Source organism: Petaurus breviceps, unplaced genomic scaffold, assembly GCF_028583685.1.
Source record: "Petaurus breviceps papuanus isolate PSGF00001 unplaced genomic scaffold, PetGlider_PUasm1.0 138, whole genome shotgun sequence".
NCBI classification, from domain to species: domain Eukaryota; kingdom Metazoa; phylum Chordata; class Mammalia; order Diprotodontia; family Petauridae; genus Petaurus; species Petaurus breviceps.
The window spans coordinates 23,420,834-23,441,461 of NW_027185694.1; positions in this window are offsets into that span (position 1 = coordinate 23,420,834).

Consider the following 20,628-nt stretch of genomic DNA (forward strand, 5'->3'; position numbering starts at 1 on the left):
AGTTCTTCACTCCGTCCCTCATTGTGTTGACCACCAAGTCAGCTGTTCCTCATGTCTACCTTAGTCCTGTTTTGTACGCTCTTATGTGTTGTGTGAGCTGGGTGGGACGTCTCCTCTGCTGGTCCCACATTATGCCAGGGGGAGGGCTTTCTGTTAGTGTCTGGGGCAGAATGACAAGTGTGGAGCAGAAGCTGGTAATTTATTTATAGAATCAAAGTGCTCAGGCTGGGAAAAGGTCATCAAGAGGTCATCTTATCTATCCCCCTGCCTTTCAGCAAGACTAAGCTTTCCAGACAAGGGTGTATTTAGTCTGCTTTTGAAGAGTCTCGGAGAAGGAGATACCCCCAGCTTCTCCCAGGAGTCCTCTCCAGTGTCTAAGAAACACACATCTTGGGCTATTATGTCCTAATAGCTACCCTGGCCCCCTTATACCGAAGCCTAGGGACTCAGAATCCTACAGGAGGAGGAATACCCATTCATTCAATAAACACTTAAAGGCCTGTTTTGTGCAGAGCCCTGGAATAGTTGCTGGGGGGTCAGGCAAAATTCAGATAAGACATAGTCTCCCTCTGCCTTAATAGAGCTCATTATGGAGGGTCAGACACAAATACAGATTACTATAATTTGTTATAAATATATAAATGTGCAAAATCATGGTGAAGTCTAAGGGGGAAGGTTGGTACTGACATGACAGAGGAGGGGGAAGGGGGAGATGGACGATGGCCTCCTAGCATCCCATAAACCTCCAGGTATATCATAGGACTGAAGGCAATCATGCTATAGTTCAGTCCTGGGGGGCCACTTAGACAGCAATGCCTCGTGACTGGGACACTTTTAGGGTCCTTGGCCTAACCCTGTTGTGGACAGAAGACACTCGGCATAGATTCTGATTATCTGGGGTTGGAGAGGTGGGGTACTGGTGAAAGGAGGAAAGGAAATGACAGCTACTGGTAAGAGAAAAAGGGAAGCCGGGCTACCAAGGGAGAGGGTCAGCCTCAGCAATAATACTGCTCTGTTGTTAAGAAGGGAGTTAGGAGAGGCCGCTAGGTGGCAGTGAGTAGAGCACCGGCCCTGGAGTTGGGAGGACCTGAGTTCAAATCCAGCCTCAGATACTTAACTCTTACTAACCATGTGACCTTGGGCACACAAGTCACTTAACCCCAATTGCCCTGCCCTCCCCCCTCCAAAAAAAAACATAAAGAAAGGAGGCAAGGATTTGGATCTGGATCCTGCCTTATACTGGATATTCAAGACCAAGTCACCCTCTCAGCCTCAGTTTCCTCAACTGTAAAGTGTGGATAATGTTACTCTGCATAAAACCTCACAGTATTGTTGTGAGGAAAGTGCAGTATGTGTCTTAAAACTTTGCATAATGCTGGCACTGCACCCTAGGATCAACGCCTCGGTTCTCCTGGGATATATCTGGCCATAATGAGACCTGATTGTCTAGGTGTGTGTTGGGGGAGGGGATGTGGGGAAGGGGGGGGGGTTAGGCATTGGGCCCCTTGAACCTCCCAGGGACTTTCCTAACCGAATCAAGTGAAAGGGCTCCCCCTCACCTCTCTGGGATATCCAGTAGCCGAGAAACAAGGACAGGCTCCATCTGTTGGTCCTGCCCTTGCCCCTCCTGGTCCTCCTCACCCAAGGGGAGCCTGTGGTCCCTCTGGGCCAGAGGGAGAAGCAGGAAACTTGGTAACAGCAGCACTGACGTCTCCGTTTATTTTGAGCTCTAAATAATTAGCGCTTTCTGAAAAAAACCTACCACACTTGCTGGCCTGACGAAGGAGGAGGAGGGGGGGGAAGGGAGAGGAGGAGGAGGAGGAGGAGGAGGAGGAGGAGGAGAGCACCTGCAAATTCAAATTCTGCCATTAGGGCCAGGCCCTGAGGAGGGCTGTTAGGGATGGGGCTTTACAGAACTTGGCTGGCCCCTGGATTCTCCAAGCTCAGCTCCCTCCCACATGGCCTAACATGAGGCTTTTAAGGTCTTTCAGGGTGTCCTAATAATGGGTCTGTTGATGAAGGAGTTAGGGGAGAAGAGTGCTGGCCTAGGAAACCTTGAGGCTGAGTTGTTTCCCCTTGCTAGGCCTCAATTTCCTCATCACCAAATGGAGAAAGCAATCATAGGATCTTAGATTGGAGGTGAACTGTAATGAATGGGTGGAACTGAAAAGCTGAATCAGGAAGAAGAAATTCCAGCCATCAGGGAGAGCATGAGTAAAACCAGAGGGGCTTAGGGTGTTCATGGCAGAGAGCAATTAGTCCACTTTGGCAAAGCAGAGAGTATAAGTAAGTGAGGATCATAGGACTAAAAGCCAGAGGGAGCCTTGAGGATCTATCCTTCTCTGCTCTACCCTCTCCCCACCACTTTATTTTATACAGGTGGGGAAACTGAGGCTCAGAGAATTAAGTAACTTGCCCAGGGTCACCCTAAGTATCTGAGGTGGGATTTGAAATCAGGTGTTCCTGACCCCAATCCAACGCTATCCAGAGTGAATTGGGTTTAAGGCTTGATCATGGATTGGCCAATAAATCCCTGGACCTCCTAGCACAGAGTGAATGTAAATACTAAATTGTAATTGTTTCTCTTATGGCCAGGAAGCCTGGGTGTCTTCTCCTCCCAGGTTGGTTTTTTTTTCTTTCTGTATTAAAAGGGCCACCCCTTTGATTAACTTCTTAGAGAGGGCTATTCGCTGAACAGGCTTTACTTCACTCAAAGGGAGAACCTGAAAAGACCTTAGCCTACTAGGGCCAGGGTCTCCCAGGGCATGCTGGGCCATTCCCATTCGTTCTAATGAATATCTGAGCCCTGGACCCACATGGCTCTGGAGGAGAAAGTGAGGCTGGTGACCTTGCACATCCCTCCCTCCCTCAAATCCAAGTCAACTGCAAGTCATGTCATCATTTCCCTGATGTCATGGTCCTCTTCAAGAATGAACGACAAATGCAACAACCAGCTCTATCCACTTTGCTATGACTGCAGCTTTTCTATCTGGACCCTGCTTATCTGGAAGAGGTTCTGTGAGGATCAAATGTGCTAATGGGTATGAAAGTGTTACCTAAGTGTGCGGTGTTACTAGGCTCCTGAAACTCTGCCCCCAACCCCGGGCTCCTTTGTACAAAGAAGAGATGGGAATAGATACATGATTTCTAAAGCTAATATAACCTTAAAAATGTTGATGGTACAAAGGCCAATGGGAGATCAAAGGTGGGGAGTATTCCTGGGGTAAAGCAGAGGAGGGGGTGTTGAGGAAACTTTGGAGCAAAAGAGAGGAAGTAAAACCTATTTTCATGCTTAAAGAAATTAAGTATTTGTGATAGAATTGCTGGAGCTTGAGAGAATATACCCCTCTGGCCCCAAGGATTTGTGGATCTAGGAATAGCAATGTGGCTTAGGCACCTTGGGGGTTGGGGAGAAGGTTTTAACACTGTACAGGCTCTTCTTTATCAAGAGTGTCTGGTCTCTTGCCCTAGCTTACTTAACTCTCAGTGAGGTCCTTCTTCCAGGTCTAACCACCCTGAATCTTTGACTTGTGACATCAGTTAAGTCCCTTTACTTCTCTGGGCCTCAGTTTCCTCACTTTTTAAAATGAGAGGTTTAGACCAAATGACCTTGAAGTTTCCTTCCACCTCTAAGTCTGTGACTTTGTGACTGTGACTTATGCTCCAACCTTTGCCTCCCTTGCAAGTCATAATTCCATTCACCGGTGTCTCAGTTCCATGGGGACTAGGCCCTCAGGCACCCCAGTTCACTAGTATCCCTGTCCCTCACTTCCACCAGTTGCAGCCAAAGACAAAGGGTCTTTGACAAACTCCCCTCATCTCCCTTAAAGGGACACACCTACCCACACCTGTACATTACACCTCTTCCCTCCCCTTCTCTTGTTCCCAGATAACATCAAGATTTTCTGTGTAGTGGAGAGAAACCATGGATTTGAAGTCAGAAGACCCATCTTCAAATCACGCCTCTGCTACCTATGACTTCTGTGACAGCCTCCTCTTAAGAACTTAGTTTCCTCGTGTTTAAAATGAAGAGATAGAGGGTGTTATCTCTAAAGTTCCTTTCCGCTCTTTAATCGGCCCTTGAAATCTACCCACATCTCCAAGAATAATATGGTTCTTGGAAGGTCAGCAGCAGAGGACTAGGTCAGGTGTTCTGCACCTGGGACTCACAGACACAGATGGATTTGAAGGGGTCGTGAACTTGGGTGAGAAAAAGCCCTACATCTTTATTTCACCATGATTCGCTTCTTTTGTAATTGTATGTATTCTATTTTGTGCTTTTAAAAACGTTATTCTGAGAATGAGTTGTAGTCTTCTCCTGACTGCCAAGGGTCTAGAACACAGAAAAGCCTGAGACCTTCTAGGCTAAGTGTTTTCTACTTTCTTTTACTTTTTCTTTTGAGACAGGGTCTCCCTATCTAACCCAGGCCAAAAGTACAATGGGCATTCCCAGCCCATTCTCAACACTAATCAGGTACAGAAACTTTAATCTGCTCTGTTTTCCCAATCTTGCTTGGTTCCCACTCACCGGCTTCCTTAGGCAGGCTAGGTGCCTATCCTAATACATTTACAAACATTATTCTGAGAAGGGAGGGATCCATAGGCTTCACCAGATTGCCAAAGGGATCCGAGACACAAAATAAGAGGAAGAGCCCCAGGACAAGAAGAATCTTGAGGTCCTTCTGAAAGCTGGTGATTCTGCATTTGTCTCACCTGGACTTTGGGCCCCTGGGGTCAGTTTCATTTTGTCCTGGGATGGGGGGAGGCGGGATGTCAGTGAGAACTATACTCCCAACAGTCATCATTCTCCATCCCAAGGCTGAGACCCTGTGGATATCAAGAGAACCTTCCTGCTTCGGCATTACCTCTGCAGGAAGCCAAGTTCAGAGTTATCTGTTTAAAAGGTAGTCCCATAGCCCAAGTTTTACTCTGAGGGAGTGAGAATCAGCCATCCAAGCCCTGGGTCAATGTGCTCTTCTCATGGGCCACTAGAGGGCGCCTGGAGTTCACAAGTTCTGTCTGCCTTGTTTCAGACTCACCCTTCCCCACTATCCTGGCAACACATCACCCTCCACCCCAACCACCCATCCAAATTCTTGGAGGGGACCTAGGCAGGTCAGAAGTAGCCCGAAGGAGTTCCTTATCATTCGGAACTATTCCTCCACTGACTGGCACAAGTACTCGAAGTTCCAAACTTTTCATTGTTCCCTCTTCCCACCCCCAGTCTTCCCCACCAATCCCATTTTTCACATGTTAATTGTTCATTATTCAGAGTTCTAACCACATCTCCATTAGATTGTAAACTCCTTGAAGGCCGGAGTAGTCTTTTGCCTCTTTTGAATCCCTAGTGCTTATTTATTGATTGATTATTCAAAACTCTTCATTACCACACACACCCTTTTCCCCTATAAACTACCTAGGAAACTTCAAAATTGTAAGCTGGAATTTAGTGAACTTTTTTCACTAAAAGTTTGCTCCTATCTACACTTCCTAAAACACTGTGACAAAACACTTAGAGAGCTGTCCCTTTCTGACTTGGTTCACAATATTCTTTAAACCTGGAACCCCATCCTAATCCCCTTTGCTTTCCCTGGGGAGAGTATCTGGACCTGATATTTAGTTGGTGTGGGGACCCCTGAAAAAACTCCCAGTCCCAATATCATCTCTGCAGCTTATCTGGGAGCATTGCCTAGAGCTCAGAAAGGCTAAGTGATTTCTCTTGGGGTCACAGAGCTCATAAGTGTCAGAGAGAACTTGAATCTGGCTCTTTTGGAGTCCTGGGTCAGCTCTCTATCATTACTACAGGCTGCCTTTCATCCCTTAAAGCCAACTCAAATTCCATTTCTGCCATGATCCTTTCTCTCTTCTTAGTACCTTTCTCCCTCTGATCTAATTTGTGCCTTTTAGGCACTTGGGTATTATTTTGTTTAATAGGTACTTGTATATGTTTTTCCATCTCTCTACTAGACTGCATTCTCTATGAGGGCAAAAGATTGCCTCTGATCTAAACTTTATTTCTCCCCTCTCCTGCTTCCTTCCACCCTAGCACTAGGCCTCATTTCCCGGCTATGTTTTTGAATGTTAAAATCTAAATACCTGAATGAAAGTAAGAGCCACTGATAGACCAGTGGAAATTGGCTTACCAGGCACTTTCCAAGTAACTAAGGAGCTAATAGCAAGTACTTGACTGAATATTTTTTTTTAATAATTTCTCTCCAGGCTGTACTCATGACCCCAGGCTTTCTCGGCCACTGAAACCTCTTCTGCCTGGAAGCCCACTTTCTCCACCCCTGCAGTCTCTCATAGATCAGTTATCCAGAACTGCCATTTTCAGAAGGATGCCCAGGCCAGACTCAACCTCATGCCTCCAAAAGCTGTATTCTTGACTGCCCCCTCCCTCCCTTTCATCTCTTCCCAGTCTGCCTTACTTTTCAGCCCCCTTTTATAATGTGTTGTCTTTTCTCATTAGACTATAAACTCCTGGTGGGCAGGAATTACCTTTCTTTTAGCCTATAAGTCTGTTCCTAGTGCTCTCCACAGGACCCAGTCCGAGAGGTCAATGAATTCGCCTTGACTTAATTGGAAGTGACTTGGTAGGATGGGATAGAATGATTCTTTTTTAACTACCAGGGGAAATCTAGTGAACAAGTCAATAAATATTGACTAAATGCCTACTAGGTGCCAGGTACTGTGTGTATGTATGTATGCATGAGCAAAGCCAGGTGTTGGGACAAACTTCTGAATATTTCATAGTATTGCTGGAGGGAGAGTTCCCAGGATGAAGCTTCAAACATAATTCCTGTACCAAGAGCCAAAATGAAAAGGATGCTCTGAGTGAAGAGATCTGTATTCAAATTCTGGCTCTTACACTTCCTGGAGGTGTGACAAAGGTCAGATTCTTTTACCAGTCAGAGAGTAAGTTTCCTCTAGTTTTACCTTTTCCAGTCAATCACTCCAGGCTATTGAGAGTTTTTCACATATTGTTATTCGGTGAAGTAGCAAATCCCTCTTAGATTTGGGTCATCTGCAAATGAATGTCATCTGTGTTTTTCATTGAGCAGAATAGAAAAGAAAATCGCTTTCCAGTACTCCACTAGAAATGTCTCTCCTAGTTAATATCATTCTAGGAACCTACACTCTTTTCCATCTTGTTCATAAGTATATCTTGACAGACTGTCACATTGTTATGCTGAAATGCCGGTATACTATATATACACTCTATATTGAAATGCTGATATTATATCTGTAACATTTCCTCGATCAGGATAGAAACCCTGTGAAAAAGAGGAAAAAAAGACTAGTCGCTTTCCTTTCTAAATACTTAGGAATGGTCTGTAGAGTTTTGTCCACAGTTTTGAATAACAGGCAATGCTCCTTTTCTGCTGGGTATGCATTCTTGGTGGTGGTGTTCAGTCATTTCAATCCTGTCCTGCTCATCATGACCCCATTTGGAGCTTTCTTGGCAAGGACGCTGGCGTGATTTCCCGTTTTCTTGTCCAGTTTATAGATGAGGAAACTGAGGCAAACACAGTTAAGTGAAATGCCCAGGGCCACGTAGCTAGTAAGTGTCTGAGGCTGGGTTTGAACTCAGGAGCATGAGTCTTCCTAACTCCAGGTGCTGAACTCTATGCTGTGCCACCTAGCTGCCCATGCATAGTGAGGTCCCTGTAAAGAAAGGGGTAGACTTTTGTGACCTTTGGAGGTGACTGTCTTATTAGCCTAAATGATCATTATTCCTGAAGTGGCAAGTCCAGATTTGCTCATTTGTGTTTCTTATTCTGTCCTTTATTGGAGAGCTGGGGAAGTATGTTTTGGTTGTTTTTCAGTCATTTCAGCTGTGTCCAATTCTTTGTGACCCCATGGACCTCCTTCCATGGGGTTTTCTTGGCAAAGATACTGGAGTGGTTTGCCATTTCCTTCTGTGGCAAATGGAGGTTAAGTGACTTGCCCAATGTCATGCAGTTACGAAGTTTCTGAGGCTGGATTTGAACTCAACTCTTCCAATTCCAAGTCCAGCACTCTATTCACAGCCCAACCTTCCTAATCACAAGTCACCTAGGGAAGGAGGGAGGGAATGAGCATTTTTACTGTGCCTATTATGTTCTAGACACTGGACTGAGTACTTTTACAAATATCATCTCATTTAATTCTAACAACAACCCTGCAGAAGTAGGTGATATTATAATCATTTTACAGTTGAGAAAATCAAGGCAAAATTAATCGTCCAATTATTAAGTGTCTGAGATTGGATTATGAACTCAGGTCTTCCTGACTCCTAGCCCAACACTGTATCCACCAGGCCACCTAGATGCCTTTGTTTCTGAGTGGTTAAATAATAAATTTGGGATTGCAGAAGGATGCATGAATTCAACCCACAGAGAGACAAGCCTGAAACTGATTTGGGGAATCTTCTGGGTCAGAAGGACCTGAGGCTGCTAGTCTGAAGAGGGTCCTGGGCTCAGCTGGTCCTGGAGAACTTTAGTTAATAATAGAGTTCCGTTCAGTCTGATCCTGGGTAGATCTATTTTACATATATTTGTAATTACCCTACCCTGTTGTATTACTTCTGAATAATCATATTCTATTTTCTCTGGTTATTAAACCCTAGAAAAACATTTTCCTATGCCTGGAATGTGTGGAGATCTGAGGCAAAAGGGAGAAGGGAACATTGGTACTCAGAATAGAAATCAAGAGAATAGATAGCTACAGAAAAAGGGCTAATAGTTAATCAATAGTTGAGTGCAGATTGAAGCAGTAATAAAAGGTACAAGTCTAAGGGCCAAGGCCAGAATTGTAACCAGGGTAGGGCAACTAGGACTTTGTCCCAGAGTGCTGAGGATCTGAGAGGGGGCATGCTTCCCTCTGTGGTGATCTTCCAACCTGCTGTTCCCATATCTCACAGACATCTTATGGTCTTATTCTGTGCCTGCCCCTGTTCCCTTGTCTGGCTTCAGGGTTCCATCACTATAGTGCCCCTCTCCTAGGACCTGCTTCCTCCTTTCTTTTCCTTCATACTGCTTCATCCCAAGAGTTAGTTGGCAGTTAGAGATCATTGACTGTGCTCTGGGAGTTCATGCTGGACTCTCTGAGGAATGGTTTGTACCTTTTCCCAGTGTGACTGCATCTGACCATCACCCACCTCAAACTGTATTTGCCCCAGGTGCCAAAATTTCTAGTGATAATAAAGATCTCCTGCTATCAATTCTTTTTTTTTTTTTAAAAGCAATTGGGGTTAAGTAACTTGCTCAAGGTTACATGGCCAGTTATTTTGTGTGGGTGCCAAGTATCTGAGGCCGGAACCGATCCTGGGTCTCCCAACGCCTGGGCTGGCGCTCTTACTCACTGCACCCTGCTATCAATTCTAAGAGAAGTTAGTGCCTAGGATGCTTGGGACCCAAGGGTACCTCCTTCTTGCTCCTCTGTCTGCCATTTGTACAGGTTCTCTTTAAGTCATAATCCATCACAGAATATCTTATTAGATGCTATCTCCCACATTCACTTTTTATTCCTCATTCTTCCTCATTTGAACCATCTGAGGGTTGAACTAAATAATTTTTTTTTTTAAAGCAACTGGGGTTAAGTAACTTGCTCAAGGTTACACGATCCCCAGGTCATCCTGACACTAGAGCTGGTGCTCTTACTCGCTGTGCTACCTGGCCACCCAGAACTAAATAATTTTTAAGGTGTTCTTTAGTTCTAAATCTATGATCATATATGATTAAGCCCCAGGATCCTACTCTGACCCAATGTTCCTAGACATTTTCCCTTAAAGACTCTGCCTGGGGACCTTTGAGAGCCCCTAACATGCTCTCCTCCTTCCCTTTCCTAAGGGTTCTGGGCTCAGAGAAATCTATAATTGTGGTTCTTTTTGCAACTCTACCATGCTTGGGATGGAGGGCCATGCCAAGGAGAGCACTTCCCCCATCTTTGGGGTTGGGGGCCAGGATGGGGAGGTGGGAAAGATGGATCAGATTCCAGGGTGGCCAACTGCCAGCACCCTGGGCCTTGGCTCACCCGTTGCCCATTCTGACCTCATTCTCCAGTAACGTGTGACCACAATGAGGCCAACTGAGCCCATTCCCAAGGTCGGGGATGTGGAGGGGGGAGGACAGAGAACACATCAGATTGTGCTGGAACAAGGGACTTCCCACGGTGCTCTCACTAGAACTAGAGGTGGGGACGGCAAGGATGGGCTTGGCTCTGGGAGGGATGGGGGCAGGGCAGAGAACTGCTGATCACTTGGAGGTTAAACTAGACAGAGGGCTGAGCAATATACCAGTTGAAATGACACTTGGGAAGAATGCTATCCATCTCCTGACACAGAGGTGATAGACTACATAAATACACAGAGTGAGACACATTTGTGGACATAGCCAACGTGGGGATTTGTTTTGCCTGACTGCATATTTGTTACAAGGGTTTTTTTTTTCTTTTTCCCCCAGTGGTGGGGGTAGGGAAAGGGGAGAGGAAGAGAAAATAAATGTTTATAAATAAAAAAAATAAAATTTAATAAAAATTAAAATGACAGTTGTATTTGTCTCTTATCCAAGATTGGTTTTCCCTAAGCAGAATAAATGGTTAGCTATGTGGTATGATTTCAGAGACTTTCCTGGCCTGCCAAGATACCTATAATCCTTGCCATTTCAGTTACTCCTTGGGTTAACACATTCTCTCCAGATGGAAAAGGTCCATATGTTACCTGGGAGGAAGGACCAAGATACTAATGCAGCCCTAGATCAACTCTGGATACAGATTCCCCTGGTACTTGGTACTGGCTATACAATCATACCCCTAAAAGATAGAAAGGCTTATTGTTCTTCCTACTATATTTTGTATTTTATTAACCCCCATAACTTGAAAAGCAACATCATTTGTCCACTCCTCAGTCTTCCCAGCTACCCCTAGTCCTGCAGGCAGTCATTCAACAAGCATTTTTAAAAATTTAATTAATTAATTACTGTACTTTTAGTTTACAACATTCAGTTCCACAAGTTTTTGAGTTCCTAATTTTCTCCCCCTCCGCCCTCCCCCTTCCACCCGCCCATGGCAGCATACAATCCTATATAGGTTCTACAAATATCTTCACATTAAACATTAGTCAAATTGTAAAGAAGGATTATAACCAATGGAATAAACAACAAGAAAGAAATAAAACAAGAGAGAGAGCAAGTAGTTTGCTTCAATCTGCCTCCAGACTCCAGAAATCTTTCTATGTGGATAGCCTTTTCTATCATGAATCCTTTGCAGTTGTCTTATAACCTTGCATTGCTGAGAGGAGCCCAGTCTATCAAGATTAGTCATCACAGATATGAAGTGTCTGTAATTATGTACAATGTTCTCCTGGTTCTGCTCTCCTCACTCAGCATCAGTTTATATAAGTCTTTCCAGGTTATTATGAAGTCCATCTGCTCCTCATTTCTTATAGCACAATAGTATTCCATTACATGCATATACCACAACTCGTTCAGCCATTCCCCAATTGATGGGCATCTCCTTGATTTCCAATTCTTTGCTACCACAAAAAGAGCTGCTATAAATATTTTTGTACATACGAGTCCTTTTCCCACCTGTATGATCTCTTTGGGATACAGCCCTAGAAGTGGTATTGCTGGGTCGAAGGGTATGCACATTTTTATAGCCCTTTGGGCATAGTTCCAAATTGCTTCCCAGAGTGGTTGGATCAGTTCACAACTCTACCAACAATGCATTAGTGTTCCAATTTTCCCACATGTTCCCCAGCATGTATCCTTTTCCCTTTTGTCATGCTAGCCAATGTGACCAGTGAGATGTGGTACCTTTGTTTTGATTTGCATTTCTCTAATCAATAGTGATTTAGAGCATTTTTTCATATGATTATAGATATCTTTAGTTTTTTCACCTGAAAACTGCCTATTCATATCTTTCGACCATTTACCAATTAGGAATGACTTGTATTCTTATATATTTGACTCAATTCTCTGCATATTTTAGAAATGAGGCCTTTATCAAAGACACTGGTTGTAAAAATTCTTTCCCAATTTTCCACTTCGCTCCCATTTTCTTTTTTTTTTTTTAAGTGACTACTACCATGCTAGGCAGTGTGCTAAGTGCTAAGTGCATAAAGAAAGGAAAAAAAAAACAGTCTTTATCCTCAAGGAGTTTACATTCGAATGTGAAAGACAACATGTAAATAACTAGGTACCTCCAAGATTGTTGTTTGTTGCTGTGTTTGTCCCTTGTTCTCAGAGGACCATGACATCAGGGAGATGATGACATGATGGGCAGTTGTGAGAACCCTGAAAAGACAAGATATACAAGGAGCAGATGGAAGGTAATGCCAGAAGGGAAAGTACTAGTATTTAGGAGGGCTGGAAAAAGCCTCTTGCAGAAGGTGGGATTTGAGCTGAATCTTGAAGGGAGGCAGGGAGGCAGGGAAACAGGGGTGGAAATGAAGGAACCAAGCACTCCAGGCATGGGAAAGGAGAGATGAGAAATGTAGTATCCTGTTAGAGGAACAGTGAGTGGGCCAGGGTAGGGGACTAAAGTGTAAGAAAGACAGGAAAGTCCAGAAGAAGCCAAGTGTTGAGATTTTTAAATACCAAAAAGAAGATTTTCTAGTTGATCCTGGAGGGGAGTAGTGAGCCATCAGAGTTCAATGAGCAGGGGATCGATATGGTTAGATCAGGGGTGGGGAACCTGAGGCCTCAAGGCCACATGGGTCCTAGGTCCTTGGGTTATGACCTTTTGCCTGAGTCTAAGTTTTACAGAACAAATCCTTTTATTAAGGGAATTTGTTCTGTGAAGTTTGGACTCAATCAAAGGGCCATACCCAAGGACCTAGGAGGCCACAAGTGGCCTTGAGACCACAGGTTCCCCATACCTGTATTAGATCTAAGCTTTAGAAAAGTTGCATTGGCAGTCAAATGGAGGATGGACTGGAGCAGGGAGAGACCTAAGGCAGGGAGGGCAGTTAGAAGGTAGTCTAGAAGAGAGGTGATAAGCACCTGAACTGGGGGGTGGGAGGGGAGGAGTGAAAGGGGGAAGGAGGGAGGGGTGTCTGTGAATGGAGAAGGGGACATAGATGAGAGATATTATGTGGGTAAAAATGAAAAGGTTTGGCCATGGATTGGCTATGTGAGGGGTGGGGAATGAGAGGCAGTGGAGGATGGGGGTGGGATGGTGGGGAGGGGGAGGGCAAAGAAGGCTAGGGAGAGGTTTTAAGCCATTAAGATTTCCACCTGACCCACAGAATGGATTCATCCCTCCCCTTGTTAAGTATTGCCAAAGGAACTTTCTAGACCTTTCTACAGACCTTCAGTTTATAATAAAAACAAACAAGCATTATCTGGTAGCCAGAGGGTGACAGGAGCCACAACTACTGAGGCTGGAAAGTTCCTGCCAGGTAAGTTAAGCTGGTTTTCCCCTAAAAAATATAAAATCAATAAAGTTTTACTTTTGAAGTGAGTTTGAAATTTAATTGGTCCAGAGTCCTAAGGTTCAAATCTTTGATATAGCTTAGGTAATTAAAGTATAAAAATGTCATTGTACAATTGTCTGTCCTCAGCAGGTTTTCTGTTGCTTTGGGAGTCAGTGGGGATACATTGGAGTAATTGGAGGTACTGGGAAAAAATGACACTGCCTGATTGAATCTCTTATTGGCCCTCAGCAATGTCATCTGAATAATGGGGGTTTGGATTAGTTCTTTAAGAATCACCTTCCTGGGCACATTTCCATATGGAGGTGAGGAGAGCTGTGACTCCTTGAAACAATGCTGTATCTTTGCTGAATATCCTTTCCATGCTATTGCTAAGTAAACTTCTTTCTGTTAATTGTTAGATAGTCTACCAGTATCTCTTTTCATTCTAATCCCCAAACTAAAACACCAGATCAGTTTTGAGTCCGGCTTAGCTGAAAGTATCAACCTTCTGGTAACAATCCATTCTTAACTAGGCTGGCCCTTGGACAGCAGACACAGCCTATCAGTTGGTCCCTACTCTAAGCCTTTCCAGCCATATAGGATTTTCCAGAGCTCCACAGATAAAGCCTCAGAAGACCCAGAGTCACCTTCTTCTCACTACCCTGAGTCATCCAAGGAAGTGTGTGGGTGTCAATATGAGGTTGAGAACCCATACCTTCTGGCAACAGGATCTCCTTTTTTTCCCCTTTGTTTTTCTTTTCCTTTCAAGGCTGAAAAAATCCATCTGGCCCTTAAATCTTGGGTCTGGTTTCTACATATGAAAGAAATCTGTCAGGCCCTCTATTAACCCCAGAGAAGCCTATTTTAGCTCAAAGAGAATGGGGCAGAGTGAACCTGAGGTTGCAGAAAGGACACCACGGTGAGGAAATCTCAAATCAGCTTGATGCTGATCTGGATGAGAATTCTATACTGTAAACACCAGAAAACCAAATGCGGAAGCATGGGAAGATGGAGGGCCCAGGCTAGAGTAAATCATGATGGCCAAGGGGAGAAGCTTGGGCAGCTTCTGTTAAGAGTTAGGAGAGATGATAGAGAAGCTAGTTGGTAGAGTGCCAAGCTCATCTTCCTGAGTTCAAATATGCCCTCAGGCACTTAGGAACTGTGTGACTCTAGACAAATCATTTTAACCCTGTTTAACTCAGTTTTCTTATCTGTAAAATGATCTGGAGAAAGAAATGGCAAACCACTCTAACTCTCTGCCAAGAAAACCCCGAATGGGGCCACAAAGAGTCTGGGACGTGACTGAACAACAACAAAAGTGCTACTCAGTGTGCAACGGGGTAAGTGTCTTTTATTCTTATTTCAATTGCCTTTCCTGGATGTATTATTTCTGAATGTGCATATTCTCTTTTCCTTTGACAGTGAGCCCTAGAAAAAGAGCTCCCGTGGGCAGTGGTACGTGAGACTTGAGGCAGAGGGAAATAGATGCCAGGACCAGCACCAGGAGTTAGGGGCAGTGGCAGAAATGGAACTGTGTGTACAGAATATCAGGTTCAGGAGGCTCACAGTCTCATAGTCTCACAGGAGGCTCACAGGTAGGAGTGGAGTACTCCAGAAAGTTCTGAGACAGGAGGCAAAGTCCCTTAGATGGCTCAGCTCTCCAAATACAGGAACTGGAACCTTGGACCTGGACCAAGGACCAATGAGACCTAAGGCCTAGAGTGAAACACTTTTACCAGGATGTTGTGGGAAAGTTTGTCCCCCCTCAGTCTGTCCCTCATCCACCAGGCCCTAACTCAGGGCTAGGTACTATAGAGGGCAAGACTGGAAAAAGAGCTGGTCATTGAAGGGAGGATCAGGATCTAGGACCTGGAGATAGTATTGAGAACAATGAGATTATCCCTGATTCCCAAATACTTTGCCAAGGCCTTAGGCAGCCTAAGTGGTTGGAGTCTTAATTAATTTTCATTTCTGTTTCAATCATCATCTCTCTCCTTTTATGTTTACTCAGTTTCCCTTTTACTGATTGCCATCCTGATTTCCAAATTTTCCAATCTCACCTTTCAACCTACTTGCCTTTCTAACACAGGTAGAGTAGTGAGTAGAAGGCTGGACTTGGGGTCAAGACCTGAGCTCCATCTCTGCCTCAAATACTTATTAAGTGTGTCACCCTGGGCAAGTCAATTGCTTTAGTTTCTTCACCAGAAAAATGGGAATAATAACAGCAACAATTTCCTAGGGTTGTTGAAGGATAAATTGAGCTACTATATGTATAGTACATTGTAAACCTATTATTATATTACTATTATCACCCCGGGATAGGTAGGAGAGACAGTTCTATCCATTTCACAGGTAAATCATAGTTCTCACCACTACCACGGTGAAAGGCATCAAAGTTGACCACTTTGGGATGGCACGGTAGCAATGATGGTGTAATTGCCACCCCACTCTATCACATCCTCTCTTGCTTCTGTCCCCTTCTCCCTACCTGGAACTGCATTTCCTGAACTTGAGCTCTAGACACTATGCCCCAGGGATGGGGCCTTAAATCCACTCATTTTTGGAACTCCTCCCTAGGTCTGAATTGTTTGGATCCTCCTACTCATCCCTAGTTGCCAAAAATATGGCTACTGGGAACAGTAAATCAATATTACCAGAACTTCTGGAAAGGGTATGAGAGTTGATTATACCATGGTTCTGCTCACCCTGGCCTTCATTCCGCCTTCTGTACTGTCACCCTCTTTTAGAAAACTAACTCCTCTGGGGAAGGAACTGCTCTGCTGCTGTATTTATTTATATCTCCAGCACAGGGCCCAGCACATAGTAGGTGCTTAATAAATATTTTCCTTTCATTCGTTCAATACAGCTTTGTACCACCCATCTCCATAGATACAACTTGACTCACCTTCCCAATGAGAGAAAACTGACTTTCAAGATTCATTAGTTATGGGAGGGTCCAGGTGTCCTGGTTCCCAGCCCAGCTTCTAAGATCCCACTGTGTACAAATCTATTTGGTAGACAGATCCCTGACTTTATTGTTCTTCCCTATAAACTGCATCCTCCATTAATTGTATGGCCCATTAACTAGTGCCCTGTAAATATTCCAGGCCAGGATGGGAAGGATGGAAAGGCATGGGGTAGATTGGAGCCCCCAGGAATTACTCTCCTCCTAGGCTCAGTCACATCAAGCTCTGTGGGAGAATCTAAGTTCCAGCCTCTCCAGACCCTTTGGAGGAGAGATGGGAAGACACTCAGCATTGATCTATGTTGGTCTAACATATTGCCTAAGTTACTACTGGTCACATTCAACTAAGGGCAGTGACTCGGAGTAGATGTGGAAATGATGGAGACCAAAGCACCTCTTCTAGCTGTTCCTAGCATGATTAGCTGCCAGAAGGCTCTCCAGTCTCACATTTTGCTAGATTCCATGGACCAAACTGAGACTTTCTACCCTAGGAACTAGTAGGCCCAACCTAAGAACAAAGCGTTTCCTGTGCCCAGGCCTAGCTGCTTTTCTGCACTTGTTCATGCAACAAACATTATTGACTTGTGCTCAAAAAGAGAATATAGAAAAGATGTGTGAGATGCAATCCTTGCCCCCAGGGAGTTTATGATCCAAAAAGGAGATAAGATAGATTTAGCAATAAATGTAATAGATCACAGTTCAGTATAATGAGTGCATAAATACAAAGTGTGAGGAGAGAAAGATCACTTCCAGCTAGGGATAGGATAAAGAAACACCTTACAGAGGAGGAAGTTTTTGAGCTGGATCTTAATTCAATGTCATTCCATAAACATTTATTATGTACCTGCTGTGTGCTGGGGATTCAAAACCAAAAATGAACTAGTCCCTGCCCTCAAGGAGCTCATATTACAGAGACAGAGACAGGAGTGCAACATGTGAATACATAATGTGAAAGGAAAAGACGACTACTTTGACTACTTTGCATTTTAGCCAAAATTCTAGGTCAGAGAGAATGAGTAAATACACAAATGGTCCTGCTTGGAAAGAGGTTCAGAAGGTCAGAATAACTCCTGCTCCTCATCAGGACGCCCTCTGACCCAAGAGACTCCCAATTTACATTTCAGGGTAAGTGTGGAACAAAAGGTGAATTGCCTCATCCAAGGAAAACAAAGATAGACAGCTTAAGTTTAGGGTTTTTTTAATTTATTAGACAGAACAAACAGAACAGTGAAAGGCAGCACATCCAGGGAGAAGATATCTGTAACTTCTGAAAACCAGCTACTACCTCCTTGACTGCTTCCTTGGTCAATCCTCCTTTCCATCTGGTCCATAGTAAATAAAGGAATGCCTCCCTTCTATCCCATCAGTTGCTAAGTCATGCTGATTTCTAACTTCTCTCTGCTACTCCCCTTCTCTCCTCCAACCTAGCCCCTACCCTGTGCAGGCCCCTTTGCCTCACTCCTGAGTTATCCTCACTCTTCTTAGTTACAAAAAGGAACTTACAATTCAGGTCTACTCCATCATTCCCCTCATCGATCAATCCCAGCAGCTCCCTATCACCTCTAGGATCCAGTGTAAAGTCTTCTGTTTGGTTTTGAAGGCCTTTTGTCACTTGACTCCTTCCCTCCTTTTTTTTTGGGGGGGCACTTGGGGTTAAGTGACTTGCTCAAGGTCACATGGCCAGTTTTTGTGTTGTCTGAAGCCGGATTTGAGCTCAGGACCTCCTGACTCCAGGGCTGGTGCTCTATTCACTATGCCACCCAGCCGTCCCTCTTCCTTCCCTCCTTTTCTCATCTTCTAGTGCTTTACTCCTCTCCATTCTTGGAATGTGGGATCCAGCAGCACAGACTTCCTTGCTGTTCCTGGTTCTCTTCACTTCTGCCTCAGCTTCACTGGCTTCCTTCAGATCTCATCTCAAATCCGAGCTTCTACTAGAAGCCTCCCCTCTGAGACTGTCCAATCTGTTCTGTCTATATCTTGTTAGGACTGAGTCATCTGCACGTCATCTCCCCTATTTGGCTGTGAGCGCCTTAAGTTAAGGACTATTTTTGCCTTTCTTTGTGTCCCCCGTGCTTAGCACAAAGCCTGGTATTTGGTAGGTGCTTAATAAATGCTAAGGAAGGTAAATTTTGATGACTGGAATATACCTGGTTATCTTGGGGTATACTGGCTTTCTTTCTTATGTACTTCATACTTTATTTCTTAAAGACCATGCCTTAAACCATGCCTGGCTCTCATTGACTGGACAACAATAGGTCCCTGCCACAACCACTACTTATGGTTATTTTGGGGGCCCTCCTGGATCAGTGAAGAGCAAACTTGAGGGTCTTCCCCTCCCAGTTTAATGAAATTTTTTATTAAAGGGGCCATCCCTTGCCTCATTTCTTAAGCAGGCCTATTCATTGGATGGGCTCTGTCTCACTCAAAGTGAGAAATTGGAAAGACCTTAGCTTAAAAAGGCCAATGTCTCCCTATCTAGGACCATCTCCAGTAAACCTGATCTCTATCTGGCCATCGGACCCAGATGGCTCTGAAGGGGAAAGTGAGGCTGGTGACTGTGCACAGCCCTTTCTCGCTTAAATCCAATTCAATTGCAAGTCACGTCATGATCTTCCTGATGTCATGGTCCTCTTCAAGAATGAAGGCCAAATCACAGCTGCAGTTTTTATGACACAACTGAAATCTTAGTGATATAAGCTTCCTTGGAAATAAAGCAAGAATTATTCAAAAGAAAAAAACAAAAGGAAAGGTCTTCAGGCTGGGACAGATAAACTATGCTTTGAAGGAAACAAGATCATATGAGATAGAGGTAAGAGGGTGCATTGCATTTTAGAAATCAGGGGCTGCATGGCCAAAGACATATACAAAGACATGGGAGAGCTAACAGACTAGTTCCACTGGAACAAAGGGAGTGTATAATGGGAAACAATATGAAATAAATTAAATGGGAGCCATATTATAGAGGATTTTAAGCCAGGCAGCACAGTGGATAGAGCATTATTTAAGTGGAGTCAATTTAAGTTCAAGTACAGCCTTGGAAGCTTATGGGCTGTGTGACCGACCTTGGGCAAGTCACTAACTAATTCTCAGCCTCAGTTCTCTCAATAGTAAGATGGGGGTAATAATATCACCTGCCTCACAGGTTGTTGTGAGGATCAAATGAAATAATATTTGTAAAAGTGCCTGGTGCATAATAAATGCTTTTTCTTTTCCCTTTAAATGCTAGATTGAGGATTTTGTACTTTATGCTTGGGTGATGGGGAGCATTGATGGTTTCAGGGTAGAAGAATGCCATGGGCAGGACTATTTTAGGAATATCAGTATGAGTTTTGTTCTTGTTTCTTTTGCTTTAACCCTAAAAGCATTTGGAATCCGGTAAAATTGAAACATACCATAATTCTATTCTACAGTGCCCTGCATATGTATTATAGACTTCATCAAGTTGATAGAACAAGAAACACAGGCAGACAAATATGAGAGAAATTCTTATTTGAACTGGTTTAAGTTCAGATCTATCTTGTATAAAGGCAATGTGGTGCAGTAAATAGCAATCTGGTCTTGAAGTCATAGTAGAATTAAAATCCTACCTCTGACTCTCCTGGCCCTGGGACCTTGGGCACTACCACTTAACCTTTAATGACCAAATCAGCTCTCTAAGGATTATAAACTGTAGATCTTCACTGGAAGAATTCTCTATACCAATGAAGTCATAATATGCTCTTAAATACGTATATACATACATACATATATATATAAAAAGACGTGCACATATAAAGATATACATACACACATTATTTTTCTATATATTGCTTCCCTTCCCCGACCCAGTAGATCTTAAGCTTCTTGAGGGCAGGAACTATTTTCATTTTTGTTTTTATATTCCAAAACTTAGTACAGTGCCTGGCATACAGTAGGCACTTAGTAACTGCTTATTTAGTTGAATTGGATTGGTCGATTGATATAACGGAGAGAAAGAAAACCTTGAGGTCAGATAATTCAAGTTTTATGTCTTCCCTTTGACAAATGCTAGCTTTATGATAATATCATGATCAATCACTTAACCTCCCATTGACCAGTTTCTACATTAGTAGAGGGAATTGCTGCTAGGAATTCCCTACACTGATGATGAAATCACAGGACTTGACCCTCTTTCCCTCAAAAATTGGTCCTTGTATGGAGGATGGATTGGAAAAGGGAAATCCTGGAAGCAGCAAGACCAAAGGCCTTCTCACGGCAACTTCTTAACTTCCTTGCTTCCTTCAGATCT